Below are 26169 nucleotides of genomic sequence, written 5' to 3'. Positions count from 1 at the left end.
GAAAATACAATGTAGTCAGTTTTTCAACATAGTATACTTACAGCTGGCACAGGCTGTGGGGAAAGGGTCCCCGTGTCCTGGCTGACGTAAATGCCTCTTGGGATTACAAGCTACCAATGCAAGTTTGAGTAGCCTTCAAGCTGTGCTAACTCATGTTGCAGGCTGAGTGAGCCTCAGTTCATGACAGGGAGCATAAAAATGCCTTACAGCCATCTTTGAAACACTCCCTTTCCCCCGCTGATCTGACCCAACAAAATAATTATTTCTAATAATGTCTCACTATATTATACACACACATAGATTGAAAATGGGAGAGCACTTAAATGGGAAGGTGGGGATACACATTCATTCTTAAGTTTCTGAATATATTTTGCCTAAGACATGTGGGCTCTTTGAAATTTTTCTGCTCTTGTCCTGTGATATTAATACTGTGAAGTAGATCTTATTAGCACAACAGAACTAGTGCCATTATTACACTAATTAGTCCCATTTCTGCTGTTAGAACAGAAAATACTGGCTTTTTTTCCCAGTTTGCTTCCTTCAAAGATGTGCCAGATGAGTTAAGTCTCTGTTTTCAGACTGAAAATTAAAAGCAGTATTTTGATCAAACCATATTTAAAATGACTATGATCACTTAAAAGCTTGTTAATTCTGGGCCATGGAAATGAACGGCTGATGTTATTCTTTCTAATTCTAGTGGGCAGCCATATATACATGAAACTAGAAATAAAAAAAGGGGAGACATCATCTAAGCAGCAAATCATTTGATTTCTGCAATGTAATTTTTCTAGAATAAAACACAGAAACTGACAGCTTCTGCTCTGCTTTGCTTTTCTTCTTGCCATCAGCTGTAAAAACCACCCGTCGTGCTTAGATATCACGCAACACATATGTTATGCAGGATCACACACTGTTCTGAAAACTCTGTTCATACTTGGCACAACAGAATGAGTTATGGATAGAGTGGCAGTTTTACCCGGGCTAGATTTTCTTCACTTTTATAGCTTTCAGACAGACTCTTAAAGGAACTCTGTGTTAATGCAGTTTTCAGTAAACCTAAAGGTGGGATCTGTAGAAACTTTTACAGTAAATATATTTTATGTAATTTATTTATCTATTCTTTAAATATTACAAGTGGGGAGAGAATGTATGTCTAATGTAGCAGGGGCCATATTCTACCACTAGTATTCATTATTGCTGGTTGAATTTTCATTAAAAATGGCTTTTTTGTCAAACAGGATATTTCCATGAGAAATGTCCATTTTTAAAGAAATAGTGGGGATTTTTGCCAAAAAACTGAAAATATTTTGATTTTAGAGTAATTGAAAAATGTTGCTTTTCAGACAAAATATTAGGGTTTCCAGTTTTTTTGACAAAAACCTAAAACTTGTGAAGAAACATTCTGATTAAATAATTATTTTGGTTTTGTCAAAAAACTTTCCACAGGAATAAAAAGCATCCCCCAATCAGCACTACTATACACACAAAACACCCACTGACTTCCTTGGGGCATTTCATGGGGTGCAGAAGCTACACAAATGAGCTTTGTATATTTAAACACATGTTGTGAAGAAATTCTGCAGGGATGGGGGAACTCTTGCAAAATAAAACATAGGCAAGTCAGATACAGAAAGCAAATAGTTCTTCCTATTTCTGGTGAAATTCACTCAATGCACCACTTAAGCCCCATTTAAGCTGTATTTTGAAGGTTCAAATGGGACTTAATTCATTTAGCTCATAGGCCTTTTGCTGGCCCCCTGCACATGACTGAATTCCACAGCTGGAGTATAAGCCAACAAAATGTGTTTCTTTTTAGGAAAGTAACTAAGCAGAGTGTACTCAGGAACAACTGTACCTTTCAACCTACAAAGAATCAGTAATGATTTAACCTCTGTACTTTATTGCTAGTTCTGAATGTCCAAGAATAAAATTTGCTGCCTTGATGCTGAGGTGTATGTGTTAAATACAACCCTATTTTCACTACTGCCCCTCTGTTGAGCTGTAGCAGATGTTCAGGGTTCTGAGGTGTGGAGGAGAAACTAATGACAAAGAGTCAGGCTGGATATATTCTAACTGTAAGTTGTTTTATTTACGCATATACACCAATCCTGAAACATAGGAGATCAAACAGCTTGGAGGGCAATCCCTTCTTTCTGGAATCTCAGCCCAACGCCAATGCTTGGTTCCCAGAGAGCAACTCTGCCTCTGAAATTGACTCCAGTCAGAGACCATTGCAGAGAGCAAATTCTCCTGCTGCTCACACAGCTCCCTCTCTTCTGCCTCCACACAGAACAAAATTAGTACCAACACAACCTGAGTGAAATCTTGGTCACATTGAAGTCAATGGCAAATCTCTCACTGATTCCAACTGGGCCAGTATTTCACCCATATGTTTCCAAGTGTGAACATTAGCTCGCATACTAAGAAAAATATGCTGGAAGACTGTAACAATTGCACGTCATGGCACCTGCCATAGCTCCACCATTATTTCAATAAAGAAACTCACATTACCATTACTGAAGAAAGCATGAATAATCTTCACTCAAGGGTACAATGTTCTTGATTTCAGTGGGACTACTTACAGGAGTAAGGGTTTTCAGGATTGGAATCCAAGTCAGAAGCCAAATGATATTGCCAGACCCACTGTACAGTTCATGATTGCATACATGCAAACACCCCATAATTAACTCACTTAGCAAACTGCCTTAAAAGCAAACAGGAGAATGTGTCAGACTGTTCTGTTTGCTTTATGTCCCTTAGGCAATGAAAGAATTTACAATGTGTTCTAAAAAACAGATATTTGAATTCTCGACTCATTTATATTATTGTAAATTCACCCATAGTTTAAATACACTCACACAGAGCAGTTCCAAGCCATTACCAGTGTTCTTTCAACAATATTGAAAGCTAAAAGAGAAATGTTACAGCTGGAATAAAAATAATAACCAAATAAACTACTAAAAATATTGATATCACTTCTACCTGCACATAAAACCAACTATGATACTACTAAGAGAAAAGAAAACTGCAGGAAACAGTCAATACAAAACAGAACTACAAATCAACAAACACCTAAAACAAGGTAGGATGATCTCTTTTTGGGATTTAGACAGGGGTGAAAGTAATATAAAACTCTTACCGGAAGGGGCGGGGCTGGGAGGGTCAGCCTCCCCTAGCCAGCCCATCCGCGCTAACTGGGGCTCTGGTGGCAATTTAAAAGGGCCCAGAGGCCCAGGCCCTTTTAAATTGCCATCCCCGGGGCAGCTACCCCTTTTGCACCCCCCCCCCAATCAGTGGCAGCTGGAGGGGAGGGGGGCAAAAGGGGCAGTGACATTAAAGCGCTGCCACGTATAGGCCGGTACTGGCTTCTTACCAGTATACCGTACAGGCCTACTTTCATCCCTGGGTCTAGACAAATCTAGGATTTTGAGGGGTTTAATTATGCTACACCTTTCCCTCTTAAACACACAGTACTAAGGTACAGCTGCAGGAAAATTCTACACACCACACTGCAGACATGCTTAACAGACACATGTTCATGTAGCATGCCAAGGACTTCCATGATAGTGCGGGAGAGAGAAGAAATAATAGGGCAAAAGAGAATCTTTATGTTCTTAATAGCCAGTATAGAGTAGCTGATGAAGCCAGAGGGCGGGAAAGAATTTAAAATCTGTGAAACTTACCATATTTCAGTAAGGGTGAAATTCACCCTGATGCACACCCAGCCATTTGGAACGACTCACAGTGCATTAAGTTAGGCATGTGGACAAATCTTTGAAGGATTGGGGCTTTAATGGAGTGGAAGTAGAGTTATACAATATGGGAGAGAGTTGTTACAAGACTGGATGGCAGCACTGGAAATGGGGCTGGGTAGGACTACAGCAGCCATCATGATTAAAGGTGGTGGAAAAAAAGGAGGGGGAGGTAGGACCATCAATGTTAAAAATAATCCTACTTTTTTAATTTCAAAATTCAAAATATTTTGACCAGTTCTTGCTACTACACAAATCTAACGTCTTCACATCCCACAGGAGGAAGTAAAGGTTACAAGAGGCCTTTGTGAAAATTGGGCCAGATCCTCAGCTGATATAAATCAGCAGTGTCCTCCGGCTTAGGAGCTGTGCCTAGAATTAAATAGGAATGAAATCAGTACTGCTCTATAGAAATTAAGTTACTTTTAGGGAATTGCACTAAAAATCTTCAGAATTTAATAGTGAATTTTCTCTTTTCTCCAGGTTTGTTTTTAATAATCGTATAGAAAAAAATCATTCTCTATTGAATTTTATAGGATGGTTCAAAACCTAATTTATTGATACCGATAACTGTACTTTATTGAAAGGTTATCATTTTCTATTACATTCAATAGGACTTTTCTGCCAAGGGAGGTAAGGGGAGCAATGTAGTCCCACTGCATGGCCCCAGAGCCCTCATCCCCTGGCCTCGTAATGAGTATGATTTTGCCACTCCAGCCTCTCCTGCAGCCCAATTACACAAAATTCAATAACCCTCAGAGAAATTCTGGGATTACTGTTTGACTTAAACATCAATAATTATTTCAAAAGTGTGTTTAATTTCTGTGATTCCCTAAAGAAAATGACATTGCTCACCCCTCCCTCCCCCAGTTCTAAGGACTCTGAAATGTATTGTTTTTTTCTTCCTTCCTTTAGGAGTCTTAAGCTTAACAGCAATACCACATGTCTTAAGGTGCTAATTAAATGGACAGCTAGGATGTAGATAACATCTTCTTTCTGTAATAAAAAACTATTGATATTGTTGACCTGGCATATTTTTATCTGCAATAGACAGAACAAGATAGACAAGTCTAAAAATGGTGGGGGGGATGTTAGCTCGAGAACATATTATTATTATTATTAGGACTTATCTGTTCTTTTGCCCCCTAGAATGATTAATAGGATTGGCCAGGCATCTTTGCTCTTTATTCTGTCATATACACCATTTCCTCTTTCCCTCCTTGAAATGGAAAAAGCAATAGAGAGCCACCAAGAACCACCACTGGGACTTTGATCATTTTTTCTATTCTATGGTGGTTTTCAAGGTGAGCCTATTATTTTTATGTTAGTATATAGAACATGGATCCCTGAGATCTATGAGAGTGAATGCCACTTTTCAAGGGATCGCCCTGTTGGGCAAAACTCGTAATAAGAAATGAACACCGCTATTGGTAATTGCCATTTAGTACAGAATCTTTAATTGAAAGATCCCAAACTGTTCATACAAAATACAGATTATAGACCCAACCCTGGCTGTCTGCCTGGCGTCTCTCTCAAGTCACTGAAGGTATCTGTACACCCATGGCACTGAGTCTCAGAGCCCGGCTCTGCAGACTCAGGCTCACAGGGCTTGAGCTGCAGAACTAACACTAGCAATGTAGATGGTCAGGCTCGGGCTGGAGCCTGAGACCCTCCCCCCTTGCAGGGTTCCAGAACTCAGGCTCCAGCCCAAGCCCAAACATCTACACTGCAATTTTATAGCCCCGCAGCCAAAGGCTTGCAAGCCCGAGTCAGCTGACCTGCACCAGCTGTGGCCATGCTGCAGGTCCTTTATTGCAGTGTACACATATCCTGAGAGCGCTGAACTAAAGAGTTTGCAATAGCAGCCCATTTGCAGTATATAACTCAATTAATCCTTTAGCCAAATGCAGCCACCAATACATTTCATTTAAATGCATATATATTTTTGCCATGAAGCTGGGAATGGGCAACAGGGGATGGATCACTTAATGCTTACCTGTTCTGTTCATTCCCTCTGGGGCACCTGGCACTGGCCACTGTCGGAAGACAGGATACTGGGCTAGATGGACTTTTCGTCTCACCCAGTACGGCCGTTCTTATGTTCTGTGATATTTAACAAAGCCACCATTCAAAATTATAATGCAGTGTGTTTAATTAAAGAACATTAAAAAAAGGGAACTTATCTAGGTAAAAGGCAAACTGTACAATTCAAAGGCCACATTGACCTCATGCAAACAATCTACAGAGGGGACAGCACTTTTCAATCTGTTCCTACTCATGGCTTTAGATTCTCAGCTGGTGTGACTCAACATAACTTCATTGACTTCAATGGAGCTATGCCAGTTTACACCAGCTGAGGATGTGGACCAGGGAGTTGTCCATTGGGAGCATCCCATTGGGTTGATGGACCTTCTGCACATTATCCTTTGGAACTGGCAGGAGGTTCAGCTATCTACACCCCTGCATTCTGCCTGTTTCTGGATGGAGTGGAGTGATATGGAGAACAAAAGTAATTTTCCTAACCCCAGCAGTTTCCAGAGGATGAGGAGAACTTGAGGAAATACCACTGGGGCAGATTTAACTTCTCTCTTTTCACTCCCCACTCAAGATATCAGTACCCAATCCTCACAGAGGCTTGGTCTGTATTATCACCAACCTCAAGCATTCAAAATTCATGAGTCAGGCCCCCCAAAATAAAAAAAAAATAGCTTAAAGGGTCTGTAATTTTAACAAAAATAAATTGGGTACTTAAATTTATCTTCTGTCTTCTTAGGCTTTAGGTTTCCTTGTGCATTACTCTGCAAGCAGGAAGGCTAGAAACATACTTTTAAAACAAATTAAAGTTGAGATTGTCAAGTAATCTCATGTTTTCAGGAGCTCGGGCTTTAAGAAACACACCAAACACATGAACCTTGGCAACACTAGTTCCATGTCTGATATGCATCCCCAGCAAGGTCCATGCCTTCTGCCTTCAGGGCTTGTAGAGACTCATTTACAATGCAGATTGTCCAGCATGGAGCATGTTAGTGCACTGCCTTCCTCCACCACCTCTAAGGGCTCCCTTAACAACTGTCAGCTCTTGTATCTCCCCCAAGACCGCGGCTGGTCTTTTACCAAGACCGTCTCAGGACTTGGAAGATAGTCTCAGCGACCAGGTCCATAGCAGGTATTGAGTGGGAGGATGATTGGAGGTATTGGGTCGACCGCATGGGGCTCGGACAGCACATGGGGCTGCCCACCCTGCACATCCCCTGTTGTGTGCTCCAGAAGGTGAGGCAGCTTTGTCTCCTGCTTCTCTTGCTTTCTTCAAGTGGACCCTGCAGGAGGGTGCTCCCCGCCCTGATCCTCTGATTTCACCTTCAGGCCTAAGTCCCCCTACCTCTCCTAAAGCCACTCGACTGGCCACCTGAGCTGGCTGCAGGACAGCCAGCCACTCTGCCTGAGCCATGTTCAGAAAACATCTGTACTTGGCCTTGCTTCACACCATCCACTTCCTGATCCAACTGTCAGGACCTGCTCTCACCTGAGGAGGGCAAAGAACCCCAGTTAGGCCAGTTTGTATTCCACTCTGGCTCCACAGTCCACAGAGGATATTAGTTGGCAGCTCCTCCACAGAGCCGTAAGCATAAGAATGTACCTGGCATGGGTCACTAACTCCCCCCAAAACCTGTTCCTTTTGTGGCAAAAGGGAGACCCTGGCTCACATCTATGTAGAGTGCATCAGATGTCAGCCCCTCCTCTGGCTCTTCCGGAACCACTTACTGAGGTTCTGGCTGTACTTCCCCTCCCACCCATCTCCTGATCTATGCACACCCCATCTGTTACTCCACAAAGCCAGGGGACCCCCTCATCAACCTCTTCCTGACACTGGCCAAGCTGGCCATTCAACCCTCCAGAAGGAGGAAGCTGGACTCAGGGTGGTGAGAAGTGCTCTGTGACTTTAGGGCCTATTTGTATTCCCTTGTTCGATCACATCTCCAAGCAGTGTTCCTCTGCGTGGTGTCCACTGACTCTTTAGATGTCTTTGAGGAGCGGTGGGTGCTGTCTGGGGTTCTCTGTTTAGTGCCACCCTCTGGTTCCCTAATTTTTAGCCTTTGACCTCACTCTTGTTCCCGTTTTCTCCTTCGTTGTCCCCAGAAATCAACTTTAGCATGGGATCAGTGGTTCCTCCCTCTGAATTGAGGGGGCAGACTTTTAGTTTTGGGCAGGCCTACTTCAAATAGTACTTTAGATGATCGAATTTTCTTTTTCCCTGTGCAATATTTAAAAACAAACCAAATGCTATTTCAGAAATTCTAAGAAGTGCTCACTTATATGCTCCATCTCCTGGGTCTATGTGTAAACCAGCCTGAGTTTAAATTGGACAATTGTGCAGAAATCTCTCACGAATGTTTTCCAGTGTAACTTTTTGCCAATTTTGTGTTAAAAGCAAACAGGAGAATGTGTCAGACTGTTCTGTTTGCTTTATGTCCCTTAGGCAATGAAAGAATTTACAATGTGTTCTAAAAAACAGACATTTGAATTCTCGACTCATTTATATTATTGTAAATTCACCCATTTCTAAAATAAAACTTTTTTCATTCATACCATTAATGAGATTTCAAGAAAACAAGTGAAAATATTTAAATTGATTGATATAGAATTTCTAAACACCTAACCTGTATATTTTTATAGGTTCTATCTTGGTTTCCCATAAAGTCTTTTCTATATAAGCATATTAGTCTCACCCATATTAAATACTGGGAAGGGAGAGGAATTATTTAAGCTCAGTACCAATGTGGACACAAGAACAAATGGATATAAACTGGCCATCAGGAAGTTTAGACTTGAAATTAGACCAAGGTTTCTAACCATCAGAGGAGTGAAGTTCTGGAACATCCTTCCAAGGGGAGCAATGGGGGCAAAAGACATATCTGGCTTCAAGACTAAGCTTGGTAAGTTTATGGAGGGGATGGTATAATGGGATAGCCTAATTTTGGCAATTAATTGATCTTTGACTGTTAGTGGTAAATATGCCCAATGGCCTGTGATGGGGTGTTAGATGGGGTGGGATCTGAGTTACTATAGAGAATTCTTTCCTGGGTGTCTGACTGGTGAGTCTTGCCCACATGCTCAGGGTTTAGCTGATCACCATATTTGGGGTCGGGAAGGAATTTTCCTCCAGGGCAGATTGGCAGAGGCCCTTGGGGTTTTTCGCCTTCCTCTGTAGCGTGGAGCACGGGTCACTTGCTGGAGGATTCTCTGCACCTTGAAGTCTTTTAACCACAATTTGAGGACTTCAATAGCTTGGACATAGGTTAGGGGTTTGATACAGGAGTGGGTGGGTGAAATTCTGTGGCCTGCGTTGTGCAGGAGGTCAGACTACATGATCATAATGGTCCCTTCTGACCTTAAAGTTTATGATTCTATGAAAGTGACTAGTGACTTTAAGGGAACAGGAACCTTATTTCCAGGTGGCATTGCGGTTAACTCTTTTTAAACTGCTTTTCCTGGGCTCTTTCTTGCTGAAACCCCACCATCCCTAACCCAAACAAATGAAAGCCTTCCTTTTGCAGGCCTGTATGAAGCCTCAGCTTCCCCTTTTTTTTTTTTTTCCTCTGTCTTTTCCAGAGCATCACCTGGTTCCAACGGGGCTGAAAAACCAGCTCTCTGCCCTCTTCCTTTCCTCCTTGTTGTTGTTCTCCTATTTGAATTAACTGAGACCTGCATTTGTCCTACCTGAACAGCTGCCATTCCTTCCGATTTTTGATTGGCTGTTTCAGGGCGGGACTTAGCTGTCCATCAAAATATCCCCGTGACCAGTCCCAAAGATTTTCCTCTGCTGTTTGGAGGCAGTAACATGCCTTTAGGAGTCAAATATAATGTCTATTTTGGTACTAACTGAAAACCATGCATCCTTTTGGTGAAGATATTGATCAATGCTGTGGCTGCAGAATATTCGCTACAGAATACTGTAGTCTTAGGACTTGACTACACTGTGGGGCTACAGCAGCATAGTTGTGGTACCACAGCTATGCCACTGTATCCCCATAATGTAGATAGACCCTATAGTGATGGATATATTCTTCCATTGACCTGGCACTAGGTCAGAATAGCTTCTGAGGCCTGGTCTACACTAAAAATTTAGATTGACATGGCTATGTCTCTCAGGGGCGTGACTTTGGCATGTCGATCTAAATTTATAGTGTAGAACAGGCCTTAGATGCTGCTCCAAAAGAACAGAACCAGTGACCTTGGATGATCTTAATTTCCACAAACAGGAGGCCTCACACCAAAAAGCATGACCTCGCAGACAAAATTAATATAATGATTGCAAATTGTTAAGCTGATGTCCTTTGGGTGACCTATGGCAGAAATGTCATGTTTTCATTTCTTTCCTGTAATAAGTGATCTATAATGAATGAGTGTACCAAATTTGAGGATAATAGCTGAAAAGGGTACTTATTTCAAGATACTAGCTCAAAAGGCACTTGAGGGGTCGAAATGTGAAAACAAAGACTGCTTGTGACCTTTTGATGACCTCTGATGGAAAGTTCAAATTGGGTTATTTTTCCTGTCCTCATCTCATCAGCACCTAATGAATGAATGCACCATATTTTAAGTTTCTAGCTCAACCAGAATATGGAAATTAATTGTGTTAATTGGTTGCTCAGTAACAAGCATCTGTGTTATATTAAATGCCAATTAATTTTAAAAGTCTTGTTCTCTCACTGTCAATTGCATTGTGAGGAAATATTTCTCAAATGGCTACCACACAGCAGTCAGTTGATTTTATGTACATACATATATGTATTTTTGTTATATATAGCACACAAACAAACCATTATGTATACATACAAATTTTTATAGTTCATTCACAGTTATTCTAACTTCAGTTGGAGCAAACATCCTGCTCTCTGAAACCAGGTAATCGCACCCAGTATCTGCTAATTACATGGAAAGTTAGCTTGATTAGAAGAAATATTGATGATCAAAAATCATTCAGTATCCTTCATGAAAACTAACGATATGGCTACACATTCAATGCTGCAGCTGCGCCGCTGCAGTGCATCTGGTGAAGATGCTCTATGCCAATGGGAGAGAGCTCTCCCATCGCATAATAAAACCACTTCCATGAATGGCAGAAGCTATGTTGATGGAAAAAGCTCTGGAAGCTCTCCTACCAACATAGCTCTGTGCACATGAGCGCTTATGTTGGTGTAACTCAATCAAAGGGGTAGTTTATTCTCACCTCTGAGCGACATAAGTTATGCCAGCATAGGCTGTAGTGTAGACATAGCTTAAATAATTGAGGATGTATTTGGTATAGACTGTTCACATATACTCTCTCCATATTGCACTGAGCAAGTTTCTGTCCTGAACCAATAACAGCTTTATTATACCAACTCTAAAATACGAAAGGTTAGCATTTTGGACCCGGCAGGGCTAGAAACCAGAGCTACATTCCATTGGATACCAAAGTTCTCTGCATCCCAATGGGACCCCTACAGACACATTAGAATATCAGGAAGGTTCCAAGATAACGGACTTCAACAGTGATATTCCTAGGTATAGAAAAGCTATTTAGACAATTTTTAAATATTGTTATGGCTTCCTGTAGAGACGGATTCATGGTAACTAAAGCTTTGTAACTGGTGACGTACAAAACATCAGTCCCATTAAATGGAGTGAAACATCCTTAAAATGATACATATATGGCTTGCGCACACGCACGCACATGCACGCACACAAACGCACGCAGTGGGGGTCAATCAAATTATACCCACATTTGACTGCAATTTGATATCCAGGTAGGAAGCTGTGAGTAAAGGCCAATGAAAGAGTGAAACAAAAACAAACCTCCTAATTACTGTTCATGAATGCTCTCTCTCTAGAAAGTTATTCCGAAGTTCAGCACTATTTCTGAAACGTGCTATTTTGTGGGGGGTTTTTTAGATTAAACCTACCTCTTTCCCTAAGGTTTCACAAAATTCCTAATCTTACCCAGGTTATCTTCCTGTTAATTTTACACAAGCCTATGGTTCAGCTTCCATATGCTGGTTGCCAGCTGGCTGGTAATTCAAGGACCTGATCCAAAGGTCACCAAAGTCTGTGGAAATCTGACTGTTGACATCAGTATGTTTTGGATCAGGCCCCAGCTGCTCTCAACAGGTGTTTGCAGATCCACCCAACCACAACAGCAGCAAAGCCGCACCTTAAGCTCCTGCTGCCAGAGCCTCCATTCTTCCCTTTGTTGTAAACAACAGTGTTTGACAATTAGTTGCAATTAATGCTGCATGTCAGCTCACTCCAGAAAATATAGTACCTCTGCTTCTTTTTAGACTCAGAGACTCAGACTCTAAGGTCAGAAGGGACCATTATGATCATCTAGTCTGACCTCCCACATGATGCGGGCCACAAAAGCTGACCTACCCACTCCTGGAATAATTCTCTCCCTTGAATGAGAAAGAATCTCATTTTATATAAACACAGTCCATTTTTATTCAAAAAGCAAAACAAACATTTTAACCCCCCAAAATGCTGAAACTACATTATTTCACCCAATTGATGGATGTGAATTCTATCCTCTCCCCAACCCCATCCCCCCAAAATACTGGGTCTCCCTTCAGAGAGAAAGGGGTAATGCAATCTAATAAAGAAGCTTTGTTCATTCAAATGTATGTGAATCTGAACCTTCTCCATTCCCACGCAAAGAAAAAGCCCTTGAAGTTTCTCTATATGACTCAGCCTTTTTCTGAGACTCTTTAGAAAGCATCCTAAGTCTTATTTTTAAATACACGCAGAATTTTATTTATTAGGAACATCTCCATCTAAGACAAGGCTCTTATTGAAGTTTTTGCCTTCTTCTCCAGAGGCTTTTGAATATGTCTAATAGTTAAACCCATATGATTCCTTTCCATCTAAATAGCAAGACCTCCACTAAGGAAATTTGGAAAAGCTTCAAAGTCCTTCAAATAGCATTCTTAGCTGTCTGCGGTTAAAAAAAATAAAGATTTATGCAAGCAGAATACTTTGCCTGTAAATTCATTGTTTTTAAAGTACTGGATCTCATCTGGCACTGTTTGTACAGCACAGTGCACAAACAGTAGCATTCCTACCACAGCAATGCCAAGAGCAATAGAGGCTTAGAAATATTTCAAACAGGCCAGTTTCCGATCTCCCACTGTTCAGTGCAGCAGGGAGTAGAATCTTGCTCTAGCTTTAAGCATATCTGAAGAAAACAAGCCAATATTCTTAGTATGATTATATATATATATAAAAATAAAATAGAATTGGGAAGAAAAGAGAATATTTGATGAATGCAAAAATAAAGGAGATGAGAAACTGAGTGAAAAAGTGAATGAGAAACTGGAAGTCAGAACACTATTAGAAATAGAATAATATGTTTCCTCACAGACGGCTAGCTCAGGAGGGCTTTAGGCTGGGGGAAGGATATGGGACCATAGAGAGGAAGCTCATTATGTGAGGAAGTAAGAAACAAGGATAGAGTGAGTTGTGAGTATACAAATATTTTATGCAAAAGAGATCTCATTTTTCAGTGGACCAATGTGAGCAGGTCTGGGGAATGTTTAAAATGAATTTGTTCTTTGCAGCAGGAGAAGTGCCTGAAATGTTCTTGCTGCTTTGCTGTCCCTTACTGAAATGTGTATTACACAATCTGAGGCACTGGAAAAGCTTTTTGTCCCATTGATCCCTTACATGGGAGAGCTGTTCCATTAAATTAGCAGCTCAGAATGATATAGAATAGGAATGGAGGTAAATTGTCATTACTATGAGTTTGTTCTCATTTCTTTTGACAGAGGTAGTGTCTCAGGTGCCCCATTAGACTCTGACTGGAACTGTGTATGTCAACACCCCAAACTGAGGGGAAAGATGATTCCAGAACCTCACTCTATAGTGTTGGCTATTTTAGAGGATACATAGAGGACTTCAGTCTCTAGGCATGTGGAGGCAAAGGTGGGAGGCAAAGAGCCACCATGTGTATGGATGAAAGAAGTAAAACCGATAGCACTCCATGCACACACATACATGCACATACATCCGTCCAATCCCCTCACAGGGTATGTGACTAAAACTTAAAGTAAATAAGAATCTAGCTGCCATATCACCTTCACTATTGCTTGTTGAGGGGCGAAGCAGCTGTGAGTCATTCACAAGACACAGCTTTAACAAAAATTGTGGTCTCTAGGTGAACATCATTAAATGTAAGACATTGTGCGTTGATGCTATTGCTTCAAGCAATCTCTGAAACAAATCCTAATGCTACCAGATTAACAGCAACTTCAACATCAATAGCAACCAAAAAGCCCAAATGGACAATAGCCAGCACATTGTGTATTCTCTCACACACATTGCCTAAGGCTGCCTCCACTATTACTGGGGACTTTGTTAACTTGATAGCACTGAAGTTATTTACTATTGTCTTCAGTTTCTCCTGCAGCAAAGGCACTTACTGTGGTACTGAAGGATAACTTTCGGCTTTGCTCCTCTGGCTTTCAAAATTCACCTCTCCACAGTCTGTGCCTGTGGCACTCATAGAATACCCTCTCAGTCATACAAGACTGCATGAGTGCAAGAGCTGGGGCTAATTCCAGATCTTTGAAAGGCAGCTTGATATAATCCCTAAGAAATCAGAAGATGTCCATATCATCCATGCCTACCTTTTCAAAACCTGTGCCTGCCCATGTCCCAGGTGATTTAGCAGAGGGCAAAAGCTCCATTTTCTCTGCACTACTACTCTCCCATGGGCCCTGCATTCTCAGCAGAGGGCTCCAGGACATCCTTCCATCCCTTCCTCACCGCCACTCAGATGTTTCACAAAAGGAAAGGGGAGCTGGCTGCTGCTGAGAGTGAGAGAAGTAGCTGGCAGGGAGCCTGGGAGGCGGACCACTGAGCTACTACCAAGAGAGACACCAGCATGGGACACAGATAACAGTCCTTTGTGGGGGAGGGCAGGAGAATGGAGGAAGCAGCCGCTGATGGTGAGAGAAGGGGGAGTCATCATTTGGGGGAAAAGAAACAGTGGTGGGAGTAGGCAGGAGAGAAACAGAGGTAGCAGCTATAGGAGGATGAAAAGGCAGAGGAGGGAATTAAAGACTCCCAGCTTATTTGGGAAAACCATTCATAGCAAAATTCAGATGCTGGAAAATATTTTTTCCTATTGCAGCTGTTGTGACTGCAAAACAAAGGAGCTAGTGGAATTGTAGCTGAAATTTAATTCTTGATTTCTAGCTCTTCATTCCCCAAGTTTCATTTTCATTAAAGCATCTTATTAAAATGCCAAGACATCCAAAATAATTGAATGGAAACCCCGGCTTTATGTTGTAGTCAGCCTGTGGGATTCAGACTTCGAAGTCATCTCGCCAGAAATCTGTGGATGGATGTAAAAAAGAACTTGCTAACTTCATGAGCACTAACAATATTTGCAGCTGTGCAAGCTACCATAATTAAATGAAATAACTGCATTCATGCCACATTATGTATGAACAATTAGAATGAAAAAGAAATCAAGAAGTAATGTAATCATCCCAAATTCATGCTGATAAAGGCTTTACACCATAACTACTTTGTCATATATATCCCTGTATTTAGAGAGGGCCTGATTAAGGCATGGGCACTTTAGGCCAGTGCATAGGACCCCAGCTCCTGCAGTAATGTGATTCAGAATCTAAGCTTTCGTTTATATATAAGATGGCTGTGAAGAAGATCTTGAAAATACAAACCATTCATAAAGGATGCATAGTTTACCTGAGTCTGCAGAAAGCCTGAAATTATGGCTTTGCGAGTAGCTCAGTGGGGTTGACGTCAGTTGACATCAAGATCCACTGCTTTGGAGCCCTCACCAACACCATCCAAACAAGGAATCTGTCTGTGGCAAGAGGACAGGAATGTAGCAGGCCCGGTCCAAAAACTGATATTATAGCATGATGGCTTAAGCACTGGGGACTCCTACCACTATCCTACCTTTCTGCAGAGGAAAAGGGCTTTCCTGCCACTTTTGCTGCAAGTGGGGTTGGGTCCACAAAATGTGGATGAAGTTAGTGAGCCTTGCATCTGGCATGCCTAGGGCCTCAGATCTGACCCTATATTTTTTTCCCACCATCATCATAAAATCAACATTTACTGTATGTTTATGAAGCTTTTGTTCAGTAACAAAAATGAGTCTTGGGTAGAGAGCAAAGATAGAAGATTTACACCCCTTAAAGGAGAATTTTCTTGGAAGATATGAGTGATTGAAAATAATGATTATAACAAACTATTTGTGGGAATTAGGTATTTACACCTGCAGTGATCAGGGAAGAATAACCTATTTCCTCCCACTGCAACCAGTATTACCCAACTAGCTAAGTGCATTTAGTTTTATGGTTGATTGCAGTTTTCACTTTCATCCAAAGCATCAACCAGGAGGCAGGATAACAGACTAGAGGGATCAGCAGTATGATCTAGAATGTTTCTATATAAAAGTAAATGCTATCATTGGGGTGGGGGGTGGGGGGAGAGGGGGTTGAAGACAGATGTGTGATGGATATGTGGTTTCTTGATGGTGAATATGGATCTGTACCCCAAAATATGTTTTATGGATAGGATTTTGAAGGTGATAGTTTGGAACATCAGCAGGAGAAGGCAGTTTCAGCACACTACCTACAAATTTAAGGCCTGTGATTGAAACCCACTAAGAATGAATGGGTCTAACTGTCAAATCAACTACTTCTTCCCCTTACCCTATCAACTGGGGTCATTGTGCAACCATCCACCATCTTTGTCTGTCTGATTGTGCACTAAGGTCCACCTGCTGACCATGTTCTTTGATGCAATCCATCACTTCCTTGGCTTTCCTCAGGGTCTCTTTCCTACCACTCTCTCCTGCCATGCTATCTTCATCACGTCATCTTCATTCATCTTTTGCATGTGTCCGAAGCAGTGAAGTCACCCTTCCTGGATTCTGTCAGCCACATCACAGACTTTGACTTCCATACTAATACTTGAATTTCAAATTCTGGCTCTGTGTGTAACTCCTCTTATGGCACAAAGACATTTGTCTTAAGCACTTTTTGACATTGAACCAGCCATCTACTTATCACCCAGGCTTCTTCACAATACAGTCTTGCAGGGAGCATGATTTTTTATACAGTTGGGCTTTCAGTATCAGTGGCAAACACTTGTCATATGTAACCACTGACGTTTTTCCACACACTTCCAAAACTCTCCAATCTGGAGTTTAGCTCACATTCAAACCATCTTCCATGACCCAGCCACCAAGGTACTTGAACTGATCAGTCTGGTTTAGTCTCACTCCATTAAGCTCTATGTCCAGTTTCTCTGTGGTACTTCTACTGACCCACATGGCCTCAGTCCTAGTCATGGTCATTTTTATCCCATGCCAGGTTATCTGGTCATATCACTGGGTTACTCTTTCCTCTATGCCTTCTTTTGAGGATGTTTGCATAAAACAGCTTCTCACTTTTTCCATTGGGATCTTCCTACTGGCGCAGCCTATCATAGACAGATCACGGGCAATAAACAAAAATTCACAGACCTGTCCATGAATTATACTATAAATACCCTAACTAAATCTTGCGGGGCTTGCTTCTGGGGAGCCACCTGGGGGGGGGAGGGGGCTGCTTGCTGAATTACAAACATGGCATCCGTAGTTCCTTGTCCTTTCCTAAAGCCAAACTGTTCTAGTTTAAGGAGGTAATCATTTTGCGCCATATAGTATATCCGTCGGCATCCCTGACATACACTGCAGTGAGAGGGCCTTTCCCTAGTTAGACTAAGTTCATATCTGCTCTTTTCCCCACATTTCCACAGACCTGGCAGACTGCCAACTGGAGGTACTGGTGTAGTCGCTGCCCAACACCAGGCTTCATTTAACCCATGGATGGGGGTTTAAGATCAGAGTTTTTCTTCTCTTAGCCCAGGAGGGCCACATAACTAACGGGCTCCATCTGCCTTTAGCTATCTGGTTACTTTAAAGGCACCAGATGCCCTGCCTTGTATATCCCCAGTTTTGGTTAAAAAAAAAAAAACCCTCTGCCACATGAAGGCAAGTGATGGGGAGTTTGGCTGTCAGAGAGGCTGGCCTTTTATAGGTGTTGCTAGTTCATCCCCATCCCAGCCATAACAGCCCTTATGGGAGGTTGCCAAATCAACACAAGGGTGTTACCTTAGATCACCTGGTTGGCCAACTGGGAAAAAAAAACAGTCTTGGCCAAAAGGAAGGCTTCAAACCTAGGCCCTGTAAGTCATTGAGATATATGGTAATTGGGTGAAGGCATACACAGGGAGGGAGGAGATTTCAGTAGAGCTGGTTGGAAAACAGAATTTCAGTACTGCAGAAAATGCTGACATTTTGAAACTTCCTTTCATCCCAAATCAGAACAAATAAAAATGTTGAAATTGACCCTGAAATGAAATTTCTGAAATGTTTAATTTTGGAAACACTGAAACATCTTTATTGAAACATTTCATTTAGACTTTGTTGTTTTGACTTTTATGTTATATAATATACTATTATAAAGTCAAAACGTTTTGGCTAATAATAGATAATAAAAGGTAAAACAAAACATTAATGAAAAGTCTAGATTGGAACAGCCCCGACATTTTGGGTAGGTTCAAAATCTGGGTCTAGATCTTAACTTCACAGGTAGTCCAAGATCAATTAAAAGCCCTTCATATGAACATACCTGAATTTATGGAGGACTCTGTTCCAATCTCAGCTTTACAACACAGGCTCCTCTCTTGCTTCATCTGTCATTTAGAGTACCCACTGCCTAGAAATTCTTTGCATCTAAAAATTCCTATTTTTTACAACTAGATGTGAGAATAAAGAAGTCAGGATTTATCCGGCATGGCATGCCATATAAGTTAGTCACATCAAATACTCTAAATTTCACTATGCATAATCAACATAGAGGAAGCTTCCTAGAGATAATATTCAGCATCAGTACCATGTAAACAGATCACAAAAGAAGTATACAGCTGTTCATAGATTGAAAAATTATTCTCTCCAAGCTGCATGCAGATCCGTGCACGTTCTCTACATTAAATCTTCAGCTGCCCTGAAGGTGGACAAAGCAAAGATGGCTCTAAGCTACCTTTCCACTTCCATGACCCCAGTGCTAGATAGTTCTTCGGACAAGTTGTGGTTCCCAAAATGCCCCCTACTCTAGGGGCATCTATATATGGCAAATTATGCTGAATTCCTCAGCAGGGGTTTTGGAATGGACCAGGAATTGGCCCTGTGCTTAGAAATGCCATTGAGATCTATAGTTTTGTATGTGGGATAAATGTTGAAGATGGAGCAATGATCCACACTGTGGATTAGAAATGCCTTCTTTCCAGGCAGGTGCCAAGTTGTGCCACCCTTCTTTCTACTGGTGGGCAATTACTCCTATGCAAATAGTTCCAATAAAATCAACTTCAGGGGTATTACTCACGTAAATAACTGCTCCCTAGAGTAAGAACCCACAGCGTTTAAGAGTTCAGCGGGGCATGAGGAACATGATCATTTTGTTTAGCCCTTTTGGCAAGTTGTGTGTTTAAAATGCAATACTCTTGTATTATTATTATCTGTACAGTATTGCTGTTATGTTATCTTTACAGTAATATTATGTTTGAGTTTGTTTATACAAAAGAACAACTTTTAATTTTTAATCCTATTGGGCAAAGAAGATTTCTATCCCACATTTGCGAGTAAGCAAAACTTTATTATTTAACAGGTAAAGGAGAAAAAAATCCTTAAATATTGTAATAAAGAGATTTTGCATTGAATGACAGCTATTCTCTTCCTGATCCTGGCATTGGAGAAAAAGCACTGAGCTGATTATACTTCTTGTTTTAAATATTCATGTGACAATGTTGAAGAGAGAAATGAATATAAGAATGAAAAAAAAAATCTACAAGAAAAAATGACTACATGAAATCTCCAGACATTTATCACAGGCCTAGAGGATACAAACCAATCAACTTCTAAAATCTACTCTTTGATTGAGACGCCCAGTTAAAGCCTACATTATTAATATGTGACTCTGTTTAAAAAGTCAATTAATCAACCAGGGATGAATGATTAAGTGAGTAAACCACTAGACTTTGACCCAAAAGACACTTTCACAAGTCTCTTAGGAATCCAATTCATAAAAAAAGAAAAAGAATACTTCAATATCTGTATAAATTATCTGGAAACAATGGTTCTCATTTTTTTTTAAATCATTAAATGGCTCATGTGTATGCAAGAGGACTATTTTCTTTATAGGCTCACTAGTGTGAAGGCCTGTTACATGATTGAGAATAATCAATAAATCATGTGCCAGTTGTACCGAATCTATAATAATAAAATACCTGCTTTGCACAATGACAGCTTCCTCCAGATGGTCTCCAAGCCCCTTAGAAAGATGAACAAATGAGGCCCCAATCCTGTAAATAGATCAATGCACATTGCTCTTGCACCTTCATTGAAACCAATGCACTTCCATAGGGTTCCTCATACAGCATCTTGCAAGTCTGGGGCCTTAAACCTCACAATATTCCTTTAAGGCAGGTAGCCATAAGTAATCTCTGGCAAGATGGACCTAAACCCTACCTTAAGGTCTGAGGCTTCTGCAGACTTCACTGCTAAACTCTGTGCTAAAACTGGAATGCTGTGGCAGCTCCGCTTGAAATGAAAGCAGGAAGATTTCAATGAATTTAATGTAAAAATGAATAATGCACTCAGTACAGGTTTATGTATTTATTTTTAATAAATGCTGTTTATTTTTATGCTTTGTCATTTTTAGTTTCCAATGTTTGCAGATTTTTGTATTATCGGTGAATAACTGATTGACAAAGTTAGTGGTGGGGAGTTGCATGTTTTATAGCAGTCATTGGAAAGTAGTGCACAGGGGGCTGTTGAGATTGTTGGAACTAGGGAAATCATGAAACTTCTTTTTCCATCTCTTTCATGGCAAAGGCTACCAATAATTTTTAGGGCCTTCAGCACTCAGGCCCAGATCCTTAAAAGTAAGTAGTGCTTAACTCCCATTAAAATCAAGGTGCCTGAAAGGCACCTAAATATCCTTGAAGATCTGGGCTGTGGTTCTCCATCCCAGCTACACATATATGCTTAATTCTGTTCCCTGCATTTATGCTTATGATGCAGTCTGTCATGGGGTGGTTGGTCCTGGTGAATGAAGTAGGTCCAGCTTCCAGTGCCAGGACAGGGGCCCCCATTTGGCTAAGTAGGAGGGTGGGGCAGTTCCTGGATGCTATCCAGGATCAGGTAGAATCACAGACAGGGTGAGACCGGGTGACTCAGAGCTGCCTGAGTGAGAGTCAGGGGTAGGTTCTCTATGGTCCCCTTCCTTTTGAACCTCTGCATTCTATTTCCCTTTTCTTCTCTTTCTAGAAGACAGCTTTCTTAGTAACTTTAACCTCTGTAGGAAGGGTGGGGGTAAATGACCACTGTAATTTCCGTTTCTCCCTATATGTTTATTAATCAAAACAAGGTGGTCCTCATTCCCTCATTCTATGCCCCAGCTTATCTCCTTTCTACCTGCCAGAGATTAGATGTTTGGATTCCAGTAGGAAACTGAAGGCAGAAGAGCAGCAAGAGGGGTTTGCTGGCTGATATCCTGGAGCCAGGGCTGGATGGCTGGAGAGGGCTGAAGGGAGGGGGAGCAACAGAGAAGCTTACCAGCTGACATCTCCAGGGCCAGAGAGAGCTGGAACCAGAACCACCATGAGAGGGCTGGGAGAGGGAGGGATGCTTCCCTGGTAAAGATGATCTCCCTGCAGAGGGGCTGTATGGGGGTCAGAGGGGTACCATTGGGAAGAGCAGGGTTACACTCCAGTAGAAAGGGCTGGGGTGGCATTCCTGGCACAAGGACAGGGGAGGATTGCCAGAGTCTAGGCATGGTCGAAGGCACTGGTGTGTGATAGGTGGGATGTTGTGGGATGAGATGTTGGGTGATCTCAATGGCTGTTTGCACTGGGGTGAGAAATGAGCTAAATGTGTTTGGGACTTCTGTTTTTGACCATTTGCATAATGTCTTGTAATGAACCAGGCCGAAGGAGAATAGTATTATGTCATGAGAGCCTGCATAGAATTACTGGAACTATGAAAGGGGAAACTGAGGCAGGTTGGCTGTCATGCTGCGGCCCACCCTATAATAGTCCTTAATTACAATCACATAATATTTACCAGATGATACAGAACAATATTTTAAAAAACCATTTCTTCAACACTGTGAGGTTCTCAATGCATGAAACAAAGGATGATATGCTATAGATCAACTAGAAGTTATGGGCTTGAGACAGAAATGGACTGAGTGAGGTTCTCTGGCCAGTGTTCTACAGGAGACCAGACTAAATGAACGTAAAACGTTCCCTTCTGACCTTAAAAATGTATTAATCTATGAGTACTGTGCATAAGTGACTGTTACTGTTCTGGTCTGGCTTAACAAAAGCAACACACAGTAGTAACATATGCCACACCTCCTTTTCTAGAGTTTCCTAATGCTTCACAAAGCTCTGAATTGGGCAGCACATGGCTCTGCCCCACTTCCAGCATGCATGCTACTGCCTTAATGACATACCCTAGGTCTAGGATATTTGGACTCACACTTGTGTATTTATGGACTAAAATAATGTGTTCTTAAATAATGGCAGTAATTAGAGCGGGTTTAAAAATGGAGAAACAATTTCACAAAAGATTGCAAAGTTCTTTGTTTCACAAGGTTCGAAATGGACCCATTTTCTCTTGCCATTCTCCCCTGTACTTTTTCTGAAGTTTATATTAGGGATGATGTTTGAAGTGTATCATTTATCCTAAAACTTGTTTTCTTAATGAAACGTGGCTCTTGCTGAACAACAACAAAAAATTGATAAGGATTTTAAAAATGATTTAAAAAAAAAATCAGTAAAAATTGTATGGAGGAATTTTCTAAAAAACATGATAATGGTGGTAATTACCCAGAAATATTGTCTTTGAAGAAATGCCATTTCTCAATATAAAAACTTCTCATGAAAAAATGACAACCAGCTTCAGTAATACATTTTACTATTTACATTGCAGTAGCAATTTCATCTCCCAATCAACAATCATGGCTCAATACTGTTAGGCAGCGTGTATGCATTGTACATACCCATATTAGGACAACATTCTCCGCCTCAAAAGCAGGGGTGGATGTAGCCTCCTGATTCAATGAGGACATTAAAATAAACTGTCAAGGCAGCACCGACCACCTGCAGCACCAGCCACTACCCCTGTCATGTGGGTACAACCTCATGCCCAGGTTGCAATGCCCAGCGGGGTGAGCTAAGCCTAGCCCAGTGTGACAGGAACTGCCGCTGTGGGCTCACTCTCCACCCCTGCCCTTCCCTAGGGCACCCCTTTTGCCCCAGGCCTGTTTTTGCACCCTTGGTTTCATGATGTCTGCGGGTGCAATGCTCAAGCCAGTCCTGCTCAAAAAGACCCAAAGTCTTATTTTCGTAATGATTTTTATTTGAAATTGAAGCTCAGATATTTACACAGCAATCTTTGGGCCTTGTCATTTCTGCAGGAAACTAGAATTTCTGTTTGCAGGGGCTTGGATTTTAAAAGGAAGTCTGCTATTCAGTGGATTTCATCCTACAGGACAGGCAGTAAAATGGCTCCTACTGATTTTATTTTCCCTGTACTCATCAATAGAGCATCAGCCCCCATTAAAATGAATGGAAGACTCCCATGGGAGCTCAATCAGGCCCCTGACGCATTTCAGATAAAAGTAAGTGTTGCCAACAATCAACTCCAAACCAGCAAAGAAATAGTGGAATCCCTCCCTCTACCATCCCCAACCATTTAATGGGAAAATGGCTGACAGCCTAAATTACATAAAAAGACAGTGAACAACCACTTCTTACACGGCTATGCTAAAAAAGCAGCCATGTTTGGATTCTGATGGACCATAGGAGGGAATGAATTCCAGAGCTATTCTCCACTGAAAATACCCTGCTACCTGTCTCCTGAAGTTCCACCCTGAAGACAGACACCAAGAGCTTTCCAGTAAAATGCAATTGACACAGCAGGGAAGAGCAAGTCCTGAAGACAGACACATCCCCGACAATTCAGGGCTTTGGAGTTGATAATAGACATCTTGAACTGCACATAGAAACAAAGTAGAAGTTAGTACAGAGTGTGGAGCACTGGAGTTTTGTAGTGAAGGAGTCATCTGCCCCACTGCGACATGAACAGCTGCTTTCTGCTCTAGCTGAAACTTCTAAGTGGTATAGTTTTCATTAGTGCTCATTACAATAGTCTAGGCTGGAGGTGACAGGAGGATGGATAAATGGTAAGTTTTGAATCGAAGAGGAAAGGTCACAATCTCTGGACCAGTGACTCAAAGAATATTAAAAAGAACTTGGGCCTCCGCCATTGGCTGAGAACCCAGAAGGAAGCCAACTGCAAGCAACTGAGACAAAAGCTGCTCAGTGGATGGAGCGGTGATCACAACTTCCTAAGAATTCTTATTCCTCCCCACCAGTATCACACCATTTTATCTTGAATGAGCTGAAGTCAGATGACTATCATCCAGACGCCTAACGAGGTCAAGCACTGGGAAACCAAACAATATGAAGAAAGAGATTAGAAGAGAAGAGACAGATGAATATTACCCAAATTGTCTCATAGCTTCCACTTATGGCTGCATACACACTTTGAAGAGAAGGGATGATGGGCTGTCGGGGATAGAAAACATACAAGGCAACAAAAATCAGGCACTCTGAAAAAGTGGCTTTATGACAAAGGCATTGTGGGGATCCATATTTATTGTCTGTTTCCAAATCTAATGTGCTCAGTTAACAGATACATACTTATTTATGTATTTGCCAGCCTACATACTCTCCGTAAGATCTGAAAGTCAAGCTGGGTCTTCCCTACTGATACATCATATATTGTTCCCTTGTCCCCCCCTTTTCTGACCTTGTCCAGCTTGTTTGTCTCATCCCACCCATTATATCTTGTCTTTTAGACTGTGAGCTCTTTAGGGCAGGGATTGTCATTAATTGTTTGTTTTTACAGCACCTATCACCCTGGGATCCAACCTGGTGGTGGTGTTTATGTTCTACTACATTAACGTTGAATAATAATAATCATTACAAGTAATAGAGCTTCTACTAGCGAAATTATGCCTTCCATGACACCTGTGCAAACTCATTGCTTTTACTTTTTGTACATGTGTGATTGACTGGAATTTACTAACCAACTTTGTTGCTGATGCACAAAAAAAATAAAAAAATAAAAAAAAATAAAATGGAATCCAGCTCACACTTTCCTTGCTGTGTTGTTGCTGCTGGGTTAATAGAAGCAAGTAGTAGCACAGATTTATGTAAGTCACTTAAATTAATAGAAATTTCTTTGAACAAATCAGAGAGATTTATTGGTGTCATTTGTATATAGTCACTTTTCATAGCAAAGCTCCACTTTAATATATGGGTGATTACTTCTAAGCTATTGCCTTTTAAAAAGTTAAAACCATTATGGTCATTTTCCGGCAATGCACTTTTTCTAATTGCAGGCCAACCATGGCTCGTGTCTGTTCAACTTAGTAAATCTCCATACAGACAGCTAAAATGGTGTATTTGTACAATCCGTATCAAAGCCCTTTCCATCTGTCAGTCCCTAAAAGGAACTGCTATTTCTATGTATAAATTTGCCCCCTGCAGGGTATTTCTTTCTGATCCTAGAATTGCAATTCTGATATATTCCAAACCCTATACAAGTATCTTGGAAATTCTGGAGTAGATGACTGGAAGCTTTTCTGCATTGGATTTATACACTTATATATAATTACTTGGCTGACCCTTTAATTCACCTAAAGTAATTGAAGTATAATGAAAGCTGCCCTTTTCCCATAAAACTTGCAAATGGGTGATACAACAGAAATCCTCCCACTCCCTACCTCCTTTTGTGCAAAATAATATAAAAAATGCCTAGTCCAAAGGAAAAATCCACACAAACAGTTGACCATTAAAATCATATAACCATCTACATTCTTAGCTGCAGCCCAGTCCGAGTAGAGGTTTTAGACTGTGTTTTATAGTATATTTGAGACATGCATCTGAAGTGCAAAGTTTTGCAAATTTAGCCTGCAGTCACTATACAATTTTTCCACTCTTTGCAACAAATGCCCCAAGGGACTGATTTGACTGGAATTGGATGGACACAGGGAGTGCCAGAAAATTCAGTGGCTTTGATATGAAACACCTGCTGCAAGCCATCAAACTCTTGTTATATCCTCAGCAGATCTTCTGGCTTTTCATACGCTCACTCAGTGCAAGAGGAGAAAATGAGGCACTTGATGTTATATAGCTATTTTTCCTTAGAGTTTTCTAGCTGGAGTTAAGTATTGATATGATTTGATGTTGCTTTGGCAAATAATTCACCCCGACATCAGATATACAG

The sequence above is a fragment of the Trachemys scripta genome, chromosome 1, assembly GCF_013100865.1.
Source record: "Trachemys scripta elegans isolate TJP31775 chromosome 1, CAS_Tse_1.0, whole genome shotgun sequence".
NCBI lineage: Eukaryota > Metazoa > Chordata > Testudines > Emydidae > Trachemys > Trachemys scripta.
Note: the sequence above shows the minus strand (reverse complement) of the source record.